The sequence below is a fragment of the Pristis pectinata genome, chromosome 14, assembly GCF_009764475.1.
Source record: "Pristis pectinata isolate sPriPec2 chromosome 14, sPriPec2.1.pri, whole genome shotgun sequence".
Classification (NCBI taxonomy): Eukaryota; Metazoa; Chordata; class Chondrichthyes; order Rhinopristiformes; family Pristidae; genus Pristis; species Pristis pectinata.
The window spans coordinates 33,496,780-33,515,158 of record NC_067418.1 but is presented as its reverse complement, the minus strand read 5'-3'; the positions used below and the strand labels follow the sequence as shown (position 1 = coordinate 33,515,158).

At 39.4% G+C, this 18,379-nt stretch overlaps 1 protein-coding gene across 7 annotated transcripts in view; it reads right to left on the bottom strand.

The window, feature by feature from the left end:
* Positions 1–8,834: 8,834 nt before the first annotated feature.
* lsp1a (lymphocyte specific protein 1 a) overlaps positions 8,835–18,379 on the bottom strand; it is a 215,809-nt gene continuing 206,264 nt past the window's right edge. For all 7 annotated transcript variants that reach the window (XM_052029179.1, XM_052029175.1, XM_052029176.1 and 4 more), the window contains one exon: positions 8,835–12,313. The gene's annotated coding sequence lies outside the window, so the exon portion shown is untranslated. The remainder of the gene's footprint in view (positions 12,314–18,379) is intronic.

Here is an 18,379-nt window from a genome sequence, read left to right as displayed (position 1 = left end):
TTTCAAGAAATATATCCAGTTGTCTCCTAATCCTATTTTTACTGTTTGTTTAAATGACAAATTGTGGTAATTCAGTGAACAGATTCATTTGCCTTTATGTGAATAAGTTTCCTTATTTTTGACATCCTCTCAATTACCACTCAAAGGTTTTTTGTAAGATTTAGCCAATTCACATTCAGTATGCAGCATAGAGTATCATTCTGATTTTCAATGCCACATTTATAGCCGCTAACCCATGACACACTTCACACCAGATGAAGTTAAAAAAAGAAATAAACTGAGATAATCTTTTTGCCTAGATAAGTAAACCATAGAATATGATGTCTGGTATCACTAATGAAGAAAATCACATATTGCCCCTACCTCAAAATTGGGAGGTACCACTGATATCATTAAATATAAAACTGAATTAACATAAAATAAGCTCATAGCATATAACTTTATGAGAGATTTTGGTAACAAACTTTATGCCTCGTGATATCAAAAGATTTTGGAAGGCACCGGGTAAAACGATGAACACTTCAGATTCCATCGTCAAGGTCATCCAGGCCTGACTGTATCACAATGGAGAGGCAAGCACACAGAACTCACCCTAGCTAAGAATGGAGCAAACCCCCATAATGGTCTTCCAACCTCATCACTCTTTCCATGCTCTCTGGCCAAAGATCAGAAATGTCAGGTTAAAATGAAGCTAGAATTCAAGGAGCAAGTGTTCCTTTTTGAATTTTTTTTCTCTAGTCATTTTTCTGCATCACTTCCCACAAATATGTTGTTGATAGCCGTACTTGGTAGCATTGTGTAATCTATGGTCACTCTTTAGCACATTGCTTAAGTTGGTGTACTTCATGCGTGAACCTGATTTGGCAGAGTATTTGATCATTATCCGGGGGTGTTGTCAGCCCTGAACCCAAGTCTTTTTCACCACAGCTCCAAGAGCACCCATTGAATGGGAATAGAAATTTTGGTTGTACAACATTGTATTAATCTACAGGAATTAGAAAAAAAAATGAGTATACTGAAGGAAGCAGAGATTTAAGTAGAATAATGCTCCAACTAAAGCTATTAATATTGCATTAATTAATATTTTTAAATGAAGGATAAGTATTTAGTGATAAATGTGATAGAGACTTACAGGTGTGTGAGGGAATAGATTGAAATATTTGATTGAAATATATGGAATCAGTGAATTATCAGGTGAAGGAAAACAACTGGTTGTGACGTGTATGTAATGTTAGATAAATATTCTTGAGGTTGAAGAGACATACCTTTGCAGGAAGAAGGTGTAGCGTTGTAGAATCTTTTCTCTTTGCCTTGAATGTGTTGTATAAAACTTGTGGCAGAATGAATTTTATATGTTCATAGAGCAATGGATTTGACCAAGGGTCATCTTTCCATTTTATGCTTCATGTTCTAAAAAGATTTCCAGGAAACTTGTAACTGACAGATGGAATGATTTTCTTCCATCACTCTGAACTAGATTTTAGCCCCAAGGTGAAAGAATGAAATGCTAACCTTGTAGAAGGTAAAGGCCTTTGTTTAATATTCATAAATCTAATTTTTTTTTAGTTCAGGCATTCTGATGCAATTTAGTGTACTTAATGAAATCAAATCTTGTTCAGAAAATAGAAGGGGAAAGAATAAGAACAATACTACATTAAAATCTGAACTAATTTAAGGAAGGTGGCCACAAACACAGGCAAGGTTTTTCCCACATTTAATCCAAATTCAGTGTTTGAGACCTGTTCAAATAAAAATTATGTTTCTTCCTCAGACATTCAATCAAATACGACCCTTGTGCATTTGTTAATTGCTCTGAAACCATTGTGCATTTGGTGATACTTTTTAATTTTTCTATCACAGAAGAAAAAAGTGATTGAAAGAAAGAGGTGAATTTGTGACAGTCTTGAACCCAGTGTCATGAAAAGTTGACAACAGGTGACAGTGTCAGATGGCAGTGAGACTTTGCTTCTTCTATAATTAGGTCAAGGAACTTTCAACAGGGCAAGGAAAGAATTTATTTCAACTAGGGCTAAACATAGCTGGTCTTTATTTTGCTTTTTCGTTAAAATGATAATTTGGGAATGCTTGATTTCATTCAAGGAGGAATTAGTTACTAGCAGTTGATATCTGAGAAAGAAACAGAAGCCTTGTACTCAGAAGCAAAACAGAAAATGTTTGCAAACACTCAGCGGATCAAGCAGCATCTGTGAAGAGAGAAACAGCATTAATGGGATAAAATGTTGCAGAGCTAGGGCATTTGACAGTGTCTACCATAAGTTAGTCTTGCATGTTTTAAATGTTCTTTATTTATGAATACATGCCATGTTATTGAAAGTGGAGGTTGGTGATGTAGAGGTGAGGAAAACTAAGAATCTGGAACCCGAGTGAACAGGACAAGAAATTGTACGTTTCCTTAACCAATCAGAATAAATCACTGTGAAAGTAACTGTGTAAGGACTGGGAAGGAAGTGTAAATCAGACTGGGGGAATTCAATGGTTCATCAGGTAGGGAATAAAGAGATGGGGAAAAAATTGTATTAGGATAGAGAAAAATAAACAAATAAAGAGGTTTTACATTCTTAAATCTCTCACAACAATGAAAGAATGAAACTCCACACTTACTGTAGTTAGTTTTCAGTGTCAGAGCAACTAACTGGGATTAATTTACTCTTACCATGCTGCTACACATGTATATTGAAATGAACAAGATTTAACTTGTCTGATGGATTGGATCATACTTGATCCAGCCCATGCCTCACACTTACTCTCTGCACCATCCCCAAGGCTACATTAACTTTACACTGCCCCGTGGGCCAAAGTAAGCTCCAGGTGTCACTGTCTCAGCCATCCCAGGAAGTGAACTGCTCTGCAAGTTATGACAAGGCTTCAGGTGGCAGATCCTGAGGTCCTGCCGCAGGTTTGTCCCACTGACCTTTATATAATTCGCTGTCTCGAAGATAATCACAGACATTTAAAAAATGGTTTGAAATTTTTAAAATAATTCTAATAATTAAAAGAATAACAATTATTTATTTTTAATTACTGTAAATTAATTAAAACATTAATATTCAGTAAAATAAAGGAAAATAAACAATCCATTTAGGTGCACTTACCCCTTAATCCAGTTTGGTGACCTCATTCAAATGGCTGCTGTAAAGCTGAAGTGTAAAGTGTATCCAAGCACTCAAGACAGGTGACAAAATAATTATTTGATTTCTTTGCCTTTATCTTATCCTCCAACATAATTTCTCCTGTCTCAGTCTGTAAGGAATCCACATTAACTTTTACTAATCTTTTCCTTTTTACATGTCTACTTATGTTTTTAAAATGTGTTTAATGTTACTCATATTCTAGTCACCCCTTCCATTATCAACTACTTGGTTTACCTTTGCTAAATTCTGGAAATTTCCCAATCCTCAGGTTTACTGTACTGCTCAGCAACAGTATAAGCCTTTTCCTTTGATCTAACACTATCTTTAACCAGCCTTGTTAAGCAGAGCTGGTTCCTTCTCCATGATGAGTTTGTGCCTTAAAAGGCATGTGTTTGCTCTAAGTTATGTACTAATTCTTTAAATGTTAACCATTACTCATTTATCATCATCATACTTTTTAAAATATAGTTTCCCCATCTACTATCGGCAACCGATGCCTTATTCCTTCGTAGTTGGCTTTTTTTAAAGTTTAGGACCCTAGCTTCAGATTGAATAAATCACTTTCAGTCTTCATATAAAATTCTATCGAATTATAATCATTTTCTCCTAAAGGCCCTTTCTCACTGCACAATGTTTCACATAAAATGGCCTGTTCTCTCATTAGTTCCTGATTTAGAAAACCATCTTATGCACAGTGAATTCCCTCCTTGACACCGCTACTGCTAATTTGGATTGCCAGTCTATATGTAGATTAAGGTACCCAATAATTATTTTCTTGCCTTTGTTACAGACACTGCTAATTTCCTGGTTTATATTAGAAAGTAATACTGTTCAGTGAATTATAGACAGCTCGTACCAATGACTTCTGCCCCTTTCTGTTTCTTAGCTTATCCCAAACTTATTCTAGCTCTTGATTTTCGGTGCCATGATGCTTACTCACTTCTGCCTTAATCCCGTTCTCTTTTATCAGGGATTCCTCATCATTACGACCCTTCCTTCTTTTTCATTTTGCCTCTTTCTTCTGAAGGTTAAGTATTTAAGAAAATTTAATTCCCAACCTTGGTCGCTTTACAACTCGTTCTCTGCAATGACTACTATACCCATTCGTTTCCAGTTGTGCCATAATTTGTCTATTTTATTACAAATATTGTGTATATTCAGATGAAGACCCTTCAATTTTGTCCTGTTACCATTTCCCCTGCTCTGATTCTAATTGGGAGAATATTCTATGGCAGACTCTGGTTACTAATACCCATTTTGATACTGTCCTTTTCCTATCTCTAAGTTTCTAAATTTTCCCTCACCAGAACCCTCCGCACCATTACTTCACTTAAAGCCTCATAGACAGGCCTTGGTATTCATTTTCCTAGGGCAGCTGTTTCAGCCCAACCTAGGGCCTAATGAAAAAATTCCCTCTTCCCCTTGACATGCAATGCTGCACCATCACCCCAATACTTTAACAATTCTTCTCCTTTCAGTGCTGCACATCACCTTCAACAAGCTCCCCACAATAGGAGCTAATCTACAGAACAAATGGGGAACTGTTCAACTTATGTTGCCTCCAACCCTGAACCAAGGCCACATCAACTGGGGGCTGGTAGACCAAGCTTGACTATGTGGATGTCTAGAGGCTGAAGTCATCATCAATTCCTTTACTGATGCACAAGACATATTGTGCAGCACATAACCAACCTTCTCGTGCTGCACAATGCTGTCCATGGCAATAAGAGCCCATAATCAGACCCTGGAAAATGTGAATCACTTCCCAATTTTGGGAGCCACCACTGAAGACGGACGTTGATGATGAAATCCATCGTCCCCTTCAGTGCACCAGCACAGCCTTTGACAGTCTGAGGAAAAGGCTGTCTTAAGATAGATACATTAAACCTCAGCAGAAGGCTTGGGGTCTTTGTTCACAGTGATCCTGCCCTTCCATACAGTTTGGAGAAATGGCCAATTTTCAGCCGGCACCTCAGAGAACTGGGGAGGTACCATGAACTCTGCCACTGCACAGTTATCCAAATCCACTGGCAGGATAAGAAAATTGACATCAGTGTCCTCACCCAGGGCCAACAGTGATGAAAATATTCAGTAGATCAGGCAGAATCTGTGGAGAGAGAATCAGAATTAACATTTTGGGTTGATGCCCATCCATTAGAATTGTGAAGAAAGGTCATCAATATGAAAAGTTAACTCTGTTTCTCCCTCCACACATGCTGCTCGTCTTGCTTAGCATTTCCAGCATGATTTTTTAAAAACTAATTTGTGGTTACCAAAAGCACTCAATACAATCAATACCTTGTATTTTTTGGATAGCCTCTTGTAATGCTTTAATATGCTGCAGTGTGGTGATGTGGTTTCAATATAACAGATAGATAATAGCCGTAAAACAGTTATAAAACTCTCTGGATAGTCATCAGATTCTCAGAATCTTAAAGCTGATTTTTTTTTTGATAGGAAACTCCCTTTTAGATATTTGAATAGACTTAACTTTTATTAAAATGGTAGATGGATTTAGTATGACTGCATTTATATGTATGTAATTAACAATGGAAAATCTCTTTTTTTCTCGAAAACAATTGAATTTTTGACCCATTATGGCATGGGACATTAGCACTGGGGAATAGATTGCATGCAAATATTAAGATCAGGGACTCTGGGTTAGATGCAACACAAGTTTAATCAAAAGTTAAAATATTTTTTGAGCCCCAATATTATACTTGAAGTCCCATCTCAAATCTGCATCTCTCTTGCATGATTCCTGCATTATTCTTTACACTGGTTAGTCAAACTCTATGTCAGCAGTGTGCATCTTCTATTTCCCAGTTTTGACAAAGGGTTTTTGACCTGAAAGATTTACTCTATTTCTCCTTCCATAGATGCTACCTGACCCGCTGAATGCTTTCTGCATTTTCTTTTGTAGTTTCAGATTTCCAACATCAGCAAATTTAAAAAAAATTAAATTTGCTGCAAATGTTCTTTATCTTTGAGGCAATTTAAGGGTATGCCTGTGAATTATGCAAGTATAATTAATTCCATCTTTACTTTTAGGCATGACTTGGTGCACCATGATTCCCACTGAATGATAGAGACTTCCTCTGTGTCCAGAAGTTACCAATGGCAAATGGGAGTACATCTCCATAACATTTATAAAATAGTCTAATCAAATGGTAAGAGAAAACATGCATGGTTATCTTTGGAAAGGCTGAAAAATTGTAAGTATTTCTTAACATAGCAGCAATACATTCTCATAGAGGTAGTAACAGAATACAAGATTGTATTACTGTAATGTATTTAATCAGCACAAGAAATTTAAATGGATTAACTCCAGCATAATATATATGGTCAATAGAGCATCAATTGTTAAATATAATTCATGGCTTTTTTTTAAAAACACAGCATACACGTTAGTTTATGGAGGTGTAAATGATGCTCATTTTCTAGACAGAAGTCAGTTTACCCAGTTTGAATTCTGCCCATAAGGATGTGCAACACACAGAACAGCCTACAGTACAGCACTCACATGGCAATGGCACTAAGAGAGTAGAAAGTGAGAAAAGGCATACCGAAAGGGAGTCTCAATCTAGGTGCAACGAGTGAGTCCTACTGTAGGGTAGACGGGAGATTTTCCTGTGCCGGAAGTGATTGATGCTGATATTGGGTTTTGGGAATATAAAGAGTCCTCCTCAGCACAGTACACCAGCCAGAAAAGGAGAGTTGACCCTTGCAAGTTCATGGCAATCCAGCTTTATCAGTACAGGACCAAAATGTTCATATAAAGAAAGAATACACTGTAGCACAAATCCATAACTTGGGCACCTGTCACCATTTATTTCCCAGAACAGACTCTTACCTTTTTATTGGATAACACAAATGGTGCTTTTGTTTTTCCATAGAATTCACTAATAGGGGTCCATCTGTACCCTGCAAGCTGCGGTGGAAAGGACAATGCCACTTAGTGCCTTCATGTCAAAACTCATTAGTTACCATTTTATTGTTTAGATTGATATTCCTTCTTCTTGTGATGTGTACAAAATGTTCAAGAACAGAAGGGCTCAGATACAATTCCATTTCTATGTTGTGTTAATTATGGACTTCATGTGTTCTATCACCAAGAGCTGGAGATAAATGTATCCCCCTTTCCATTGACAATGGGCGTGCCACTTGAAAGTGCCAATGTTTAGGTCAAATAAAAATGTAAATCATATTGGATATGATTCCTCTGCCTTCTGCCAGCACTTGCATAGAACAGTACAACACAGGAACAGGCCCTGCAGCCCACTATGTTGTGCTGAACTAATTAAACTAGTAATTAAATACCTAACTAAACGAATCCCTTCTGCCAACACAATGCCTCTATCCCTCCATTCTCTGCGCATTCATGTGCCTATCTAAGAGCCTTTTAAATGCCTCTATCTGTGTGCTCAATCACTTAATGGTAGCACATGCTTTCAACTGAATGATAGATGGCGCCACTTCCATCACCGAGCTCAGTCTCTACCCCATGTGGAGTCCAATGGTGGTGCCCAGCTTTACTGGGATTACCCAGTATTATGCTGGGAAAATTGCCACTCAGGACTAAGACCCCACTGATTTCAGTGGGAATTCTAGACCTGTGGATTAGAAGGGAAAAGGGAAGGTTTTGTTTGGCTTAATGCTTTTCATTATAAACACATTTATGTAACTAATTTACACTTTAAAAACTTTATTTTTTTCTCTGTTTAGTATTTTAAATATTTGAATATCAGAAATATTTTTTAAAAATCATTAAGATGCCTCAATATTCACAGCTGTTAGCGCTCCTTCCCTGGCTCTGCCTTCTACCATAGATTATCAGAGGCACTTTACAGACAGGGCCTCTACACCTTGCTGCCCATAGCCCAGTTATCGTCTGGACCTCACTGCTTGACACAGGAGTGGTTGGCCAGTGAGACAGGCCCTCCATATCCACCCCAGGAAAGTGGACGCTTTCTTGGCAGTGGACCTGGTGAGGCAAGAACATTTCCCACATTACAAGCAGTTTACTGATACTCATTTACCACATTCATACTTGAAATTTGGATATGATGCAGAAGGATTGTCAGTCTTCAGAGCATCACTAAAGATCCAGAATTGGGGAAATACAAAGGGACTCAGAAATACCTGACAATGAGCTTGAGGTTATAAAGCCAAAACCAGGGTCACAAGGATTCTTTCAAAGAGTCAGAGGCAAAGTGGGCTATATGCCCTGTAAATTTCTCCAACTGATAGGAGTAACCACAGTAAGCATGCAATTCTGCTAATGAACTACTAACTGTTAACAAAGGAATTAAAAAAATCTTCAGAGCAATGGTCTTGCCTGCTGTTCAGATTGCATGGGATAGCTAGTACATAAGATGTCACTCAAATATCAGGGGTCAAATATATTACTGGGTAGTGGAGTTATTAAATTTCCTTTTCCAAACCAGTTTGGACTAGACAAGCAACCTGACTGAATGGATAGTTAGTACGGCTGCTTTTAAACATTTTTGAGAACATGTACAGGGTGAGGCTAACCTCCCTGTTACAATAATTTCTTTGGTTCTCTATACGCAATTGGGTGACACTGTGGGGAGCTGTAATATGACTGCATGTTAAGTTCCATTCTATGCAAAATGAAATGTGTTCATAGTAAATGAAAGAAAGGACAACATCATATTAGGCCAAACATTACATTTAATAAAACCATCAATAGCTACAATAAATCCAATTTCCTTCTCAAACAGACATCTTACTTTTGTTCATGACAGTAGTATACAAAACAAGCTCAGTTTCACATTAAATAGAATAATGTATTGCAAGTAAATGTTAAAGCAAAGCCTCCAGAATGTGTTTTTCAAAGCAGTGTTTCCCTGTCCCCACCTTACTGAATGCACTGATGTTGTCTGTGGCATGATGGTATAACTAAAGGATATGGCAAAAATCTTATGTGGAGCAGGGAGGCAATGGGACTGTTATTTGTGGCTCCAGCCCAGTGGTGACCAATAAGCTGCCTTCGGAAGCTGCACAGTTGGCTGCAGCGTATCACTGTTCTTGATGGCCAGGCCGATTTTGAACAAGCTTCAGACTTCTGGTAGGCCCTCAGGGTGTGCCCTAAATCTGGTCTGAAAATGGCATGAACAAATTGTTGGCACTCAGAGTGCACAACTCCTTCCTCCATTGAGGTGGAGTTATACTATGGCTATAATTTAGAACTGACAGGAACAAAGGAAAGCCACTCAGCCCTTTGAAAAGGTTCCAACGGTTGATTAGATAATGGGTGATTTTTATTTCGTCTTCATTAACTTGTTTTTGCTCCATGTCCCGTAACATCATGACCAAATCTATTTTAGAATTTACACTTCCCACTTGACTTGGTTACATTAGGCTTTTGAAGAGTGTTCTGATTTTAAGTGCATAGCAAACAGTTTCCTACTCATCCCTGGCACATCAAGCTTTGATTTAAGGGTATTACCCATGGTTCTGGACTTTCCCAGTGGTTCTCTTCATCTCATCTACCTAACCTCAAGCACCTCAATTATATCATACTTTAATCTTCGATATCCAAAGCATGCAAGCCTTTTCCTATAATTTAACACATTTAAACCAGGTAATGAACCAGAGTTTTACCCCCACCCTCTCCAATATACATCAAAGCCAATAAAACCTTCAAGGCTTCCTGGACCCAGAAATGATTGCGTTTAAGCAGCATATTACAATTGTAGTCCAGTCTCCTTGAGATAATGTTTAATATTACGACGGGCTTTTAAAATGTTCTCGTAATGGTTTTTTTGTGATTTTGGTGCTTGAACCCCTATCTCTCTCTACTCCCTCAGAATTCTGAGTCTTTTACTATTTAGAAAAATACTCTGTTCACTCCCGTTTGTGTCTGATATGGACAACCTCACACTTTCCTAGTGAACTTCATTTGTCACACTCATTCAATCAATCAATGCCCGTTCACAACTTTCTGCTCCCATCTACAGTACTAAGTATGTCATTCAAACTTCAGCATACTGCACTTAAATTTATCATATTTCTATATGACATGGAAGGAGGCCATTTAGCCCACAGAGTCTATCCTGCTCTCAGAGCAATCCTATCAATTCCACTCTACTGATTCTCCGACTGCCCACCTACACAAAGGGTAATTGGGATGTGGGAGGAAACCAGGATGTCTGGAGGAATACCACATGGTCACAGGGAGAATGAGCTAACTCCACTGAGGTTGCACCTGAGGTCAAAATTGAACCTGGTTCTCTGGAGTTATGAGACAGCTGCAATACCTGCAGCCTCATTGTGCTGCTCTATATAAAGGAATAAAAAAGTTGGTAGTTGTTAAACATGACTTGGGAAGGTTGGCTCAACATTTACCACTCATTGTGTATTCTTCTATGAGAGTGGAATGAATTTTAAAAGCTTCAATGGAAGATCTGGACTAACACTGACTGAAATATGAGAAAAGGCGGGAGATTTTTTTTTAAAGATTCAGACTGGCAAGATAACCAAGAGACTTCAGAAGAGATTGATATGTATTGATCCTAAATATATTGGTTAAATCTGGAGCAACTGTTCAAGTTGAACATGGTCAGACAATGTAGTAGAGGTTCAAATTAGTGAAAGGCAGATTTAACAGATATCAGGAGGCTCTTCTTAAAGAGAGTAATAAATATATGGAATAGGTTTCTAGGTACAGTAGTTGAGAGAAGGTCCAATATAAAGCAATTTGATTCTAATTGTGGCAGTAACTTTGTTCTATTTACACATTGAGCTGAAAGTTATTAAATGCTGTTTAATTTAAGCAATTTCACAAAATTGCACAACATATATATGTTATTGCAAAAGCAAAACCATTTGCCTGATGAAAGCTGTGGCAAAATTGAGTAATAATTGTAGTATGCTATTTATTGAAACCCAGCACATTTTATAACATTGAAAGAATAGTGATTATTAACAGCAGACAGTTTCATTAATATGATCAGAAATGTGGAAGGGAACCAGGTAAATGACTTAGGAATTTAGAACAATTCTTTTTGCTTGCACATCACATGCACATATTGCTCTATCACAATAGTCAGCAATGTTTTATTTGCCAGATTTGCCATATCACAATATATTCCTTCATTTACTAAATAACCAGCAACCCATTTGGAATCTCTGGAGTGCTGATCAGCACTGGTCAACTATTGCTCTTCTGATGCTGGTAATTGCAAGATCGCTCTTAGAATTACATTAGTCAATTTGTCACCCAATTTCAAATATTCTCACTTCATTCCAAGCAAAAGCTTCACAGCTGTGTATACAGCAATGTAGATCCTCAAGTTGTTTAAAACTATATCAAATGGGAATGGGAGAGTGTTAACAACAAATTCATTAATCAAGTTTTCTAAAGATTGTGGATTGAAGCATATTCCAGATTTTTGATAAATGATATCTATTGTAGATGAGGTTTTGCAAACAATGCTGAGGACCAAAGGAAGTGAGCAACTTTTATGGACACGCTGGTGCAAGTACAGCATTCATCCAAGACAAACTGCGTCAATACAAAGTATACAATCTAACATCGTAAGATTAAAATGGACTTGGGCTCAATGGTGAGGCCATTTCCAAGGAGATACAACAATGGCTTAGATCCATTACTTTATAACAACAGCACAAATTCAGGATAAAAAGGTTTTACTCCACAGACATTTTTAAAATATAATGTTGGAAAAGAATCAACAACATAGGGGCTCTCTTACAAAAGTGTGCTGTGTGTGTGTGTGTGTGTGTGTGTGTGTGTGTGTGTGTGTGTGTGCACATGTGTTATTTCTACTGTCTAGGGCAGAGATTGGAGCAATAAATGGGTCTTCTTGACTATCTAATGATCAGCAAGATAGAGGAAATGGAATAAGATGTGGTCCTTGAACCAGGGCTATTTTGTCCCCATCTTAGATATGCATCTCCACACAACCTTTCAGTGAATGGTTTCTATTCTTCAGATACATATGCTCTCTAAACTACTGCAGAATCAGTGGTGAAAGACATAACAATGATGATATAGGTGACAATAACAAGTTTATAGGTAAACAAAAATTAATATTTAAAATTAATAAGCTCAACTGCTCTTGGTCCATTTGTTGACTCCAGTTCTTCAATATTCTTATGGCAATTTTCAACTGCAGCTGAGAACAAGAGAAAGGGAAATTATTGTATATTGTACATGTTTTGAATTATGACTCTTTTCAATTCAATTTTGAGTGATACTTGTGCCAAGCACCGAAACATTGTTTTGTTTTGGAAACGAAATCTCAGTGATGGCACTCATAAGTTGGATATAATATTCCACATGCAAAAATAAAACATGTTCCATTTATGTACTGTAACTACAGCCTCTAAGGAACACCACCTACTGCCCTGGTGTGTGTGACAGACAAGGTGTTGAATTCTTCAACTAATGCAGCTCAGAAGAAATTAACTGGTCATTCATTCATCTCTGAGATTTTTGAGATCTTGTTCTACAATAAACATCTTCCATTTGATGAGCTTTAAGTCCCATCTATTCCTTTCCTACAGCCCTGCAAAGTTTTCCATTCCATGTATATAATCATCGTTCAAAGTTATTGTTGAATCTGCTTTTAGCACATTTACAGATGATGCATTAAAATTCCCCTCAACACTCTCTAGGTCTTTTGATAATTGTTTTAAACCTGTATCCCTTGCTTACTGCATCTCGTCTCTCATACCAAAATATCTCTCCATAAAAACTGAACAAGTCTCAGAGTCACACAGCATGGAAACAGGCCATTCAGCCTGTGTCTTATCAACCATCCACACCCTTTAGCACGAATGCCACTTTATTCTCACCACTAACTTCCAGATTCTACCACTCACCCACACATTAGGGACATATTTACAGTAGCACGTTTTCCGTGTGGGAAGGAAACGCAAGCACTCAGAGGATACCACGCAGTAACAGGGAGAACAATCAAACACCACATAGACAGCACCAAAGGTCAGGAGTGGAGGGTCACTGGAGTTGTGAGGAAGCACTCCATTGGATGTGCCATTGTGTTAGCCAAATTCTATCTGCTTTAATTTTGCCATCTAACTGATGTATTTCATCCACTGTACTATAATGGGAAGTTTCTTTTGCATCCTCTTCATGACCCTGAAATCTTGCCTTATGTTTGGAATGCTAGCCAAGACCCAATGATATATAAAAGTTCAGCAAAAAAAAAAATTTTCTTTCTTGAACACTACGCCAACCCAAAAGAGGACAAGTGGTTATTTGTCATTATCAAATTATTCAATTGTAATCACTTTCTCAGCACATAGTTGTGTTCTATCCCAAACAGGATCAATATCCTACGAAAGGTACTGCACAAACATGGGAAGCATTAACTTCTGGCAGCATTCTCATCAAGAAACACTTCACTGTTCCCATAAACAGTAAGCTACTGCAGCTTCTATCTATTAAAGTTAGTTGCATTGCATGCTGCTGACTTGCACATTACCCTGTGCTTTTTCTGGAGAGCATAGTGGAGTTATCTTATACTAGTTGAACGCTGGAGTGAAGTAAGGAGGGTCAAGAATGGCTGACTCTGCATAATGGCCTGGACTAGCCCTCTAAATTATGAGACGCTGGCAGAAGGATAGAAGTAATGATCCTTCCTGCTGATATCTAACCTTACACGCACTGTGCTTGTGCTGCAAATTAAATCAACGGGCAGTTGTCATGCTGTAAGAGTTGGCTCAGAAACTGTCAACCACCACACACTGCAAGGAGGGGGTTTCTATAAATGAAAATCAATTTCAGCTGATGAAAATCTAAAATAAAAACAGAAAATGCTGGAAACACTCAGCAGGTCAGGCAGCATCTGTGGAAAGAGAAACAGAGTTAACAGTTCAAATTGAAGACTCTTCGTCAGGAATGGGAAAGAGAGAAAACAAGTGCAAAGAAGGGGAGGATGGATAGGACAAAGGGAGTATCTCTGATGGAGTGAGATAAACTGTAAAGCTCAGCTGGTCAATGGGTTAATGGGGGTAGTTTGGCAGAAGAGAGAAAATGAAACAAAGCTATGAAATGAGGGTGGTTAGAGAGAGAGAAAGAAGGCACAAACAAAGGAACATAAAAGTTGCAAGATGTTGGACATGCCCAGTGGATCAGGCTGTGCTAATGGAGAGATAAACAATTGAGCCAATATCACAAATGGATGACCAGTTCGGACACAGGCCGTCGAGGTGAGTTACTTAAATTTGTGGAATCCTACATTGAGTTCGGACAATTAAATACCTAATCATAGAAAGAGTCTTCAAGAATAGCTTCTAATCAAAGACCCCACCCACCCGGGTCATTCTCTCTTTTCCATCAGATAGAAGATACAGGAGCCTGAGGGCACGTACCACCAGACTTAAGGACAAATTCTATCCCACTGTGAAAAGACTATTGAACGGTTCCCTTATACGATGAGATGGACTTCACGATCTACCTTGTTGTGACCTCACACCTTATTGCACTGCAGTTTCTCTGTAGCTGTGACATTTTACCCTGTACTGTTATTGTTTTTACCTGTACTACATCAATGCACTCTGTACTAACCCAATGTAACTGCACTGTGTAATGAATTGACCTGTACGGTCGGTATGCAAGACAAGTTTTTCCACTGTACCTCGGTACAAGTGACAATAATAAACCAATACCAATACCATCCTCAACAATGGCAGGAACCAGCATGCGAGTGATTGAATTGGCAGAATGGAAGATGAGGAGCTGTTCCTCATGTTTCAGTTAGGCCTCGTTATAGCACTGCCGTAACCACAAGCTGAAGGCCAGCATGGGAGCGGGCTGGAGAGGTAAAGTGGCAGTAACAAAGAGTTCAGAGTCACGCTTGCAGACTGCACTCAGGCCCTCCAGAAAGCAGTCACCCAATTTGTGTTTGGTTTCTCCAGTGCTGTAGGACTCCAGTGTTGGTTAAGCAGCTGCATCATTTCAAGCCTCTTCCCTTTCAGGAGTTGCTTGGTGTATTTGAGCTTTATGTTTGCTCTGTTATAATTTACAGTTACAAAGTATGCAGACACCCAAAGTACAGACCCTTTCCTTCACTAACATTTTCGGCTTCAGCCCAGGTAGTATTTTGACACACAAATTACCGATGGTGCTGTAAAAATGTGGCCACTAACAACCAAAATAGAATCACAGTCATTTGCAGTATACAGTGAGGCCATTCAGCCCATGCCTGATTCTATAGCACATTCCAAATCTCCTACCCTGTTCTTCTCACAATTCTGTACTTTTCTCATTAACCTGATAATGACACAACCTACCATTGCAGCAGAATAATTGGAGTGTGGACTCTTCCATTGCCATAGCTAATGGAATGCCACGATCAGTCAACAGTAAGTTAGGGCTAATCAGTCACAGCCCTTTCCCCTCCCTGATACTGTACTACCTGTGTGTTGATCAACATCATGATTTGGCTGCAGTAACACTGATTCATCATCCACACAAGAGGTTTTTAAGCAAAACTTTACAGGGGATTAGAGGAAATATTTTGATGTAATTTGAGGATTGATTGATGCACAGGAAGCAAATAAGAATATACCAGTCATTTCCGGGTTGGGAGGCTGTGAAATGTGGGGTAACACAAGGATTGGTGTTGGTGCCCTGGCTGTTCACAATCTATATCAATAATTTGGATGAGGGGATTGTGTAAAATATCCAGGTTTGTTGATGATACCAAGCTGAGTGACAGCGGGAGGATGCAGAGAGGATCCAGACCAACTAAATGAATGGTTGATGATATAGCAGTCGGAATATAATATGGAAAAAGGGATGACATCCACCTTGGAAAAAATAGAGAAATGCAGATTTTTTAAAAATCATATAAGATTGAAACATGTTGGTGTTCAGTACAACAATTTCTGAAGGTTAATGTGCAGGTACAGTAAGCAAGTAGAAATGCAAATAGTATACTGGTCTTTATTGCATGGGGATTCAAATGCAAGAATAAAGATATCTTCCCAAAGCTGTAAATGGCCTTACGTTGTGAAACCTGGAACGTTGTGTACGCGTTTGGTCTCCATAAAAAAAAAAGAGGAATTTATTTGCAATAGAGGGAAAGCAACACATGTTCATCTGATTGGTTGCTGGGTGGGGGTTTGTCCTGTGATAGGGCTTCTTTTCTCTTAGTTTAATAAGAGGTAATTTCACTTTTCTGGAACTTGACAGGGTTGATGCTTCCCCTGGCTGGGATGTCCAGAACCAGGATTACATTCTTAAAGTAAGGCCATGCAGAGCTGAGATAAAAAAAAAATTCTTCATCAAGAGGGTAGTGTGCCTCTAGAATTCTCTATCCAAATGGGTTGTGGAAGCACAGTCATTGAGTAAATTCAAGACAGAAATCAATACAATTTTTGGATATTAAGGGAATCAAGGGAATGGGCTAGGTGCAGGAGAGTGGCACTGAGGTTACACAGTAGGTGTGAGGAACCGAAAGGCCTCTCCCTGGTTCTACTCCTCATGTTCTTTTCTTACTCATTATGTTGTGGATGTGTACAATTGGGATAATCAGCACTTTATTGCCTTGTGTGTTGAGAAGGGCAGACGTCTCTGCTGTAGCCAACACGCAAACAGGATTGGCCATTCAGCCTCGAGTCTGTCCTGTCAATTAGATCACAGGTTAATGGAAAGGATCCAGCAAGAGATTCTTCTTCTGAGAAATTGAACTGAATTGGCAGTGTGTGATGTCAAATCACAATGGAATTAAGTTTTCTTTCATTGTGTTTCAGGGAATTAAAATGTTAATGGCTATGCAACACTGTGTTTCTCCGCGGCCCACGCCACCTCCACCTCTGGCACCAAAGCCCAACAAAGACAACGCCAGGTTACAAAAAATCTTGAAGCGGATTGCAAAACGGCAAGTTGCAGAAATATCGTTACGACCTGAGGATGCATCAGATAAGCCCCACTCGTACCCATCTAAACCCTTCCGGGCTTGCCTGTCTCCTGTTAGCGAGACTAGTCCTGATCCAGAGCAGTGTGAACACCGGACTCGAACTCCTCAATCCCCAATGGCTCCTTTGCCGCCTCTCAGACAATATCTAACAACGATAACCCCAACGCATGGCATAAGTCTATATCCTATTCGTAAAACATTTTACAAGGGCAAAATAGAGATTCTCCCTAAGACACAAATAAGTAGGCCACAGGCACCAGCTGAACCTCAGAAGCAGGTCCCTGGTCAACTATTGCAGCCCATGGTTCCTGTAAAGACGTTCTTCGTTTCAACGGTTCAACCAGGTAGCAAAAGACAACAATCGCCAATGCTTGCAATACCACCGCGGTTTTCCCCAAGCATTTATATACAGCCTGGCACAGAGATTACCAGTGCAAACATTTCCAAAGTTGAATCTATTAAACCCACAAGGCCTGTTCCTGAAACTCACATTACTAAGCTATATGAGACCAATGGCCCTGACATGGCTGTGACAGGTGCTACAGGACATGTGTTTGAAACCAACAGAGCAAAGACTCCCACCTACGAGCCTCCAAGGACGAAGACTCCTACCTACGAGCCTCCGAAGGTGAAGACTCCCACCTTCGAGCCTCCGAGGACGAAGACTCCCACCTACGAGCCTCCGAGGACGAAGACTCCCACCTACGAACCTCCGAGGACGAAGACTCCCACCTACGAGCCTCCGAGGGTCAAGACTCCCACCTACGAGCCTCCGACGGTCAAGACTCCCACCTACGAGCCTCCGAGGACGAAGACTCCCACCTATGAGCCTCTGAGGACGAAGACTCCCACCTACGAGCCTCCGAGGGTCAAGACTCCAAACTTTGAAATTCCAAGAGAAGAGACCTTTACACATGACGTGCCTCAAGACAGCTTCACAAAAAAGGCTTCCGATGTCTCAGCCATGCAAAACGATGCTCTTACATTTGGCACTGCCAGTACCAATGTGGAAATTCACCATATAGTGATGACTACCATAGAGAAAAATAGAGTGGGACCTGAACCCAGGCCATCTAACTCTGTTGCTGAGACAACTAACCATGAAGAAGTAAAATCATTTCCAAAAGCAGCACCTCAACTGAAATCTGCTGATAGGATTAAACCTCCGAGAAGCAAGATAAGTGGTTGGACTCGTCTCAAGAAACATATGGTGGTGGAAGAAGAGCCACCAAAATTTCCAGAGCCAGAACCAGAGCCGGAACTGCTGGAGTCAGAAATGCAAAAGCAGAATCA